The sequence below is a fragment of the Colius striatus genome, chromosome 5 (genome assembly GCF_028858725.1).
Source record: "Colius striatus isolate bColStr4 chromosome 5, bColStr4.1.hap1, whole genome shotgun sequence".
Taxonomy (NCBI): domain Eukaryota; kingdom Metazoa; phylum Chordata; class Aves; order Coliiformes; family Coliidae; genus Colius; species Colius striatus.
The window spans coordinates 39,447,559-39,454,271 of record NC_084763.1 but is presented as its reverse complement, the minus strand read 5'-3'; positions in this window follow the sequence as shown (position 1 = coordinate 39,454,271).

Genomic DNA, 6,713 nt, shown 5'->3' with positions numbered 1-6,713 from the left:
CTTTGCAGCACAGGAACCCCTTATTGGTCTTGTCCATGGAGGATGTCTATATTTTGTATGTATTGAGTGATGGCAATGGTAAGGTATGGGTGATTGGTAGGTGTCATGAGGAAGCCAATTCCTAAAGTCTGTCCTTGGCAGTGCTGTGAAAGAGCTCACTGGATAACCTGCTGTGTGCACTTGCAACTGTCTCAGCTTGAGGTGAGCTGGGGCTTGAAGTGAAGGGCCAGATAGGAATAAGGCTTGAAGGCAAAGCAAAGCTCATGATCTGTCATCTCTCAGCTCTCACACTGAAAGTGAAGGGGTAGGCAAGGTGTGAGCAGCTTGAGTCTCGGCAACAGGCTCCCCCTTCTGTTTTCTTCAGCAGCCAAGCTCTAAAGCCAGAGAACTCATCAGCCCTGGCTGGCTACATGGGTTTCACATCCAAAAATGCAGCTCAGATACCATTCCCTTTCACCTGCCTTGTGGTTGTCTTTTTCTAAACCCTCAAGTCTCTTGGTCAGAGTGAATGGGACTCACCTCATCGAATTGGCATCTACACTGTAGATTCTGACTTCAACAGGAATCATCTGGGACTCCTGAAGGGTCTGCGGAGATTGAGCCAAGGCAGTCAAAGGAGTCCAAGGCATCTTCTCTTAAACCAGACATCTAAAATAGGTCTGGAAGTTGTGCCCAGAAAGTGCAGATTTCTCTCAGCTCTCTGTGAAAGGAGCTGATGGTGACTAGCTCAACATCCCTGTTGTGGATGTCAGCATCTAGTCGGGTGAATCCTTCCCAGATGGCTTTTGGCTGTGTTTGTATACAGACCTCAGCACAGCAGGGCCATATCCTCAGTCACTGTAGAAGTTACCATAATCAAGAAGAGTGTGGGCAGCAGGTTGAGGGAGGTTCTCCTTCCCCTCTACTTTGCCCTGATGAGGCCTCATCTTGAGTCCTGTGTCCAGTTCTGGGCTCCCCAGCTCAAGAGGGACAGAGAACCTCTGCAGAGAGTCTGGCACAGGGCCACCAAGATGATAAAAGGAATGGAACATCTTTCATATGAGGAAAGGATGAGGGAACTGGGACTGTTCAGAAGACGAGACTGAGGGGAGACCTCATTAATATTTACAAATATTTGTAAGATGTCTGTCAAGAGGATGGGGCGACAGTTTTTCCTGCAATGTCCAGTGGTAGGACTGAAGGTAATGAGCAAAAGCTGGAACACAAAAAGTTCCACTTAAGGAAAAACCTCTTTACTGTAAGGGTGAGAGAGCCCTGGCACAAGGTGCCCAGGGAGGGTGTGGAGTCTCCTTCTCTGGGGATTTTCAAAACCCACCTGGACTTGTTCCCGAGTGACCTGATCTACATTGACCTGCTTTGTGATGGGGGTTGGACTGGATGATCTCTAAAGGTCCCTTCCAACGCCTACCATTTTGTGATTCTATGATGATATGAACGTCACTGCCATGACTGAGGACATACACTCTAGGTCCCTTGTTATTCCATCTCCACAAACACAAGTCTGACCATCTACTGTGGTTCAATATGTGTTGATTAATATAATAAGAATGGGAGGCAGGCGTGGGTGGGTGAGCAAGTGTCCACTATGAACAGGTTGAGATAGGCTGATATCATCAGACAGCACTTCTGCATCCTGATTGATAGAGGTGCTCTGCTTCCACATTAACTTGCAATAAAGTGCTCTCTGATGCCGATACGCATTCATCATGGACAATTGTGGAGACTGTTTATAACTTAATTTACTCCAAGGTAATGATGATTATATCTAAATATTTATGGAGAGGTCAGAGCAAGTAAATTTCTCAGTAATTTTGTTTTGCTTTTCTTTTCTTTCTCTTTTCTTCAGCCAGCCAAATTATCTCAATGCTCCCTACAGACCTTCTGCTAATTCCTTTGTTTGCAGTGACAGTTAGTGGAGAAAGAAGGCTGATTAACTGCAGGCTGCCTCTGTGCTGAGCCAGCCAACAGTCTAACCAGACGTACATGCCACGTCTCTGCCTTTTATTTTAGTTCTGACCTGCAGGAATGTCATGGACCAGAGTTGTCTATTAGAATATATCTAAATTGTGCATATATTTGTGTGAGTTAGCAACACAAGCATCCCACTAATGCTGTTAAAACTGATACTCTTTGCAGATGTGAAAATGAGTGGCATCAGTGTAGCACTGGTCACTTCTTCATCTGACAATGATTTGTTCAGTGCAGCCTGTGGCTGATCATTTTTAGGGTGGGCTCAGAGAGGAAATCAAGTTATTTTTGGTGCCTTGAGGTGCTCGCTAATTCTGGGATGTGGGCATATTTCCCTAATTCTTCTATTTGCACTTTCTCTGTGCTCTTTATCTCATGTAACTCACTACACTGAGGGGGTCCTATTTCTTCCAGTGAAATTTAGCCCCATGGAGCTGCGGTCTGTAGATACCTCACAGCCTGTCTGCCAATATTTAGGAGTGGTTGGAGATGGAATTTTTCACCCAGGAATTTTCTGAGGCAGCATGGAAAATGGACCACTTTTTTATCTCTGAGGGAACAGAAATGTTGATATGAAACAGCTGAGAGGATGTTTTTATGTCTTATGAAAAACATCTGTGGACCCCTCTGCTGCTTGGCTATCCTTACTCCATCTACAGCACTACCCACACAGAGCTCCAGTAACAATCACCTTGTTCTCTTCTTTCTCCTCCATTAGCCATGTCTTTGTAGCTGTGTGACCCTGAGTGCTGTGCTTTGTGCAGAACTTTTGTGTACATTAGGCAAGCACTGAACATGGAGTGTGTCCCTTGGAAGACTCTGCAATGGTATGCCTGGTTCCTGGATGTGTGATGAACTTCAGAGGGAGACGGATGCTTATATTTTCAATTCCACGAAGATGGCAGTGGGTGAGACAGGTCCATAAGATCTGATTGTAGCCCTCTGTCTCTTGCTCTCTTGGACATCAGCATCAACGGAGGATGATCCATTTCTGCTCAAGAGGTGTGACTGTAGGACATGAACCAACCACCTGCCAATGGCAGGTTGTGTTCAGCTTTAAGGGTTGGAAGTGGTTGTAAGATGTGACAGCTTTGGACCTAAATGGTGTGCAGAAAGACACCTGGCACCTGCTGCCTTCCCTTGAGTTTGAGCCCCACCAATACTCTTATTACTGCATTCTAGCACAGTGTTCCATGTTGCCTTTAGAACTTATCCTCATCCTATCTTGCATGCTGCTTTACTTCTGTCCCTGACACTAAGCTCTTCAAATGTTTTCTGCTTTTTCCTTTCCCAAACCTATTTTCTTTGGAGGAGCAGTAGAAGTCCAGTAGCCATATCTTCCTGTGCAAGGGCCACTGCCTCCTGTCCTCACCCTGTGTTATGCAATGGCAGAGGGATGCCAAAACTCTGTTACTGGTGACTACATGTATCTACATATTGGTAATTTGGTGGTGAAGATGTATTTTTAGATATTCTTCAAAATATTTGAGTATCCAGCTGTGGCCCTCAGCTGCCTGGATCCAGCTGGAACCATTGCTGTCCTGTGGTTCAGTCTTTATGGCATAGAGAAAAGCTATTGTATAAATCCACTGTCAGCCTGAATCAAATGCTGCAAGAGAGAAAAGATATTGAAGTATATTGAACCACAGAGGGGAAAAAAAATTACAAGTGCAATCTGCTCCATTAAAAATTTCATAGGCCGTTACTTTTACAGTGCAATTAGCTTTGTGATTTTGATGCTATTGGAAGCCCAGCACAGTGGATAATCAGAGGCAGAAATACTTGTGCAGGTACATTTGCAGAAAACCTTCAGGTTTCAGCTGTGTTTCATGTGTTCCTGAGCATGCTCTTAAGTCAATGACTGTTGATCCCTTCCCTCCAGCTTCACTTTACCCCTTTGCCTGTGTTTTCTTTACCAACTTCAACAAGCCCCAGCCCCCATGCCTTGATGTCTTTATTTATGGTGCAGGTGCTTTGGGAAGGAGGCACAATGGGACCTGTCAGCTGCGGGGAGTAGGACAGTGGTAGGCAAGGATCTGCCAGAGGGAGGTGGCTGGGGGGGCTTTTGTCAGGAGGTATTATTTCCTACCTTTGGTGCCACTCATTTTGGAAGAGTTAATGATGACATGGAAAACAGTGACAAGGCTTTTTGTGTGACTTCTGATGAAAAGAAAAGGACCTTGAGAGCCACCAAAGCATGTTTTGATGGCTGAATGCTTCATTTAAAGCTTGCATTTTCTTTTTAATGCAAACTGATGGTCATTTTCTTTTTACTTCAAGGTGTGAGGAAACCTACCTGTTTCCTTGATAAATGCCTGATTCTGGTCTTGTTTGCAGCAAAAGAGCAGGAACTGGCATCAGGGTATAGACGTTGCCCAACACCAGAACTACAGTTGGGTTTTCATGGGCAGAGAAGTATTTTGGGTTTATTTTTTGTATAACCAAATGCATTGCAGGGACTCTCAGTCACAAGACTGGCAAGGGGCAATGAAGCTGGTCTCAAAAACAATTCTTATGAAGAGCAGCTGAGGAAGCTGGAGTTGTTTATCCAGGAGAAGAGGAGACTGAGAAGGGGCATGATCACTCTCCACAACTACCTGACAGGAGGTTGTAGTGAGGTGGGGGGTTGGTCTCTTCTCCTGAGCACCAGGTGATAGGGCAAGACAAAATGGCCTCAAGTTGTGCAAGGGGAGCTTTAGATTGGACATGAGGAAAACATTTTTTTTTCTGAGAGGGTTGTTAGACACTGGCACAGGCTGCCCAGAAGGGAGGTGGTGGACTCACCATCCCTGGAGATATTTGAAAGATGCATAGATGAGATGCTGAAGGACATGGTTTAGTGTTAGGTTAGTGGTTGGACTTGATGACCTTAATGGTCTTTCTAACCAAAAAGATTCTATGATTCTATGAAAATTTTTACCACCTAGTATTTGAAACTGCTGAGTACCCAGGTTAGATGCTCATGTCCAAAGGCTCACATCTGCCAAACCTTAGCAGAAACATGCGGTGTGCGGGGGATAACCTCACTTCATGAAAGCTGCAGACAAATAGGAAAACAGATCCTATTATAGTCAGCAGACCTATTTTTCACATAGGCTGTATGGATGCTTGAAGTTGACTGGATGCTATTGCTCATGTAGCCATGCAGGATGGGAGGTGGACACACACAAGTGGTGGGAGCATGAGTCAGGTGTACATCTATATGTATGTCAATGACCAGCCATTTCACTGATTAATTTGACAGTGAGCCCCATGAAAGTCACTGGGAGCTTTCTTTGCCCACCTCAAAGCCTGAGTTTATTGCTGCACAAGAATCACTTATGAGAAAAAAAAAAAAAAGAAACTCTTATTCCTTCTGGCTCAAAAAGATAAATTTCCTTACAAGCCCAGATCCTGACATTTTAGAGAACTAAATCTGAACACAAAGAATGTGTACTGTTTCTAAACAGATGCAAAAATTAAAAAAAAAAAAAAAAAAGCTTTATTGTGCTGTTCAAGCCAATCTCATGGTTTCCAAACCCAGCTGGTGGTTTTTCTCATGCCTTATGGTGACAATGCCAAACCTCTGCTGCCTGACTGCTAAAAAAGCTCATACAGTCTCATCCAAATACCAAAATTGAGCAAAATCAGATGGATCTCTGAAGTCTGGACAGAGGTTATGTGTCTTGTTATGATGCTGTGCCTTAGAAGAAGAAATAGGGGCAGGAGGCTAAGCTACAAGCCCAAGAGGTCCTCCTGCTCTGTCACTTCTGTGTCCACGTACAGAGCTCTGTTTTCTTACCTCTCTCCTAAAGTGTCTCCTCACAACCTACTGCTTGCAAAAAATAATTCATCATTCAAGATAATTAATTTCCCAGTGTGAAGCTGCACTGCAAAATACAGACTACCATGATGTTATTGATTCTGCACAACAGCCCTGCCCAGTGGTTTTCTGGTATGTCCCATCAATGCTGGGATTTTTGCTCCCTGGACACCTCCCCACCAATTCAAAATGGAAGTTTCCCTCCTTTCCCCCAGGAAAAGAGAATTCCAGCATCCAGATGTGTTGAGTGAAAGATCCTATAAGTAGGTTTTGGACTCAATTTTGGAAATGTGCTGGACTCGCCAGAATACAAGAGGTGTGTTTTCTTTCTCTGTTATTTCACCCTCTCAACTCACCAATACTTGGCTGTTTGGGTGCCCCTTGCTGTGTGGGATCAGATAATTGGCCAGAGCTCCCAGAAACAGCCTGGACAGATCCTGGTGTGAAAGTAGGACCCCAGATCTTATGCTGGAAGGAAAGCAGTAACCCTGCTACGTTGTCAGCACTCAAAGGGATGCAGAGGGAAGAAGGAAAATTCAGAGTACGTCCGTCTGAGGTCAGTGGTTTATTGCCTTGGAGTCAGGATATGAGTGGCTGTTACTATATAAGCTATGGAGTAATATTGGAAAATCTAGGCACCTGCATCTGGTAGGTGGGACTGGACTAAACTCCCACAGTCCTCTGCAGCTTGGTCCTGACTTGCACAAAATACTCATGGTGGTGGTGTATTCCCCTACATACAGGCACTCTCACACTCCCTGCATGCTATTTGCAGAGGATTCTGGTAAGCAGAGGGTTTTTTGTTGTTGCTATCACCACAGGCAGCCTGGTACTGCTGAACTGTTGCCAGGATCTCCAGTCCAGAGTGTGCATGTTCTGCTGTTTTCTCTAGCTCTGCTGGTAATCATCTTGCTAGCCTGTCAGGCCAGATGTTCAGCAACCA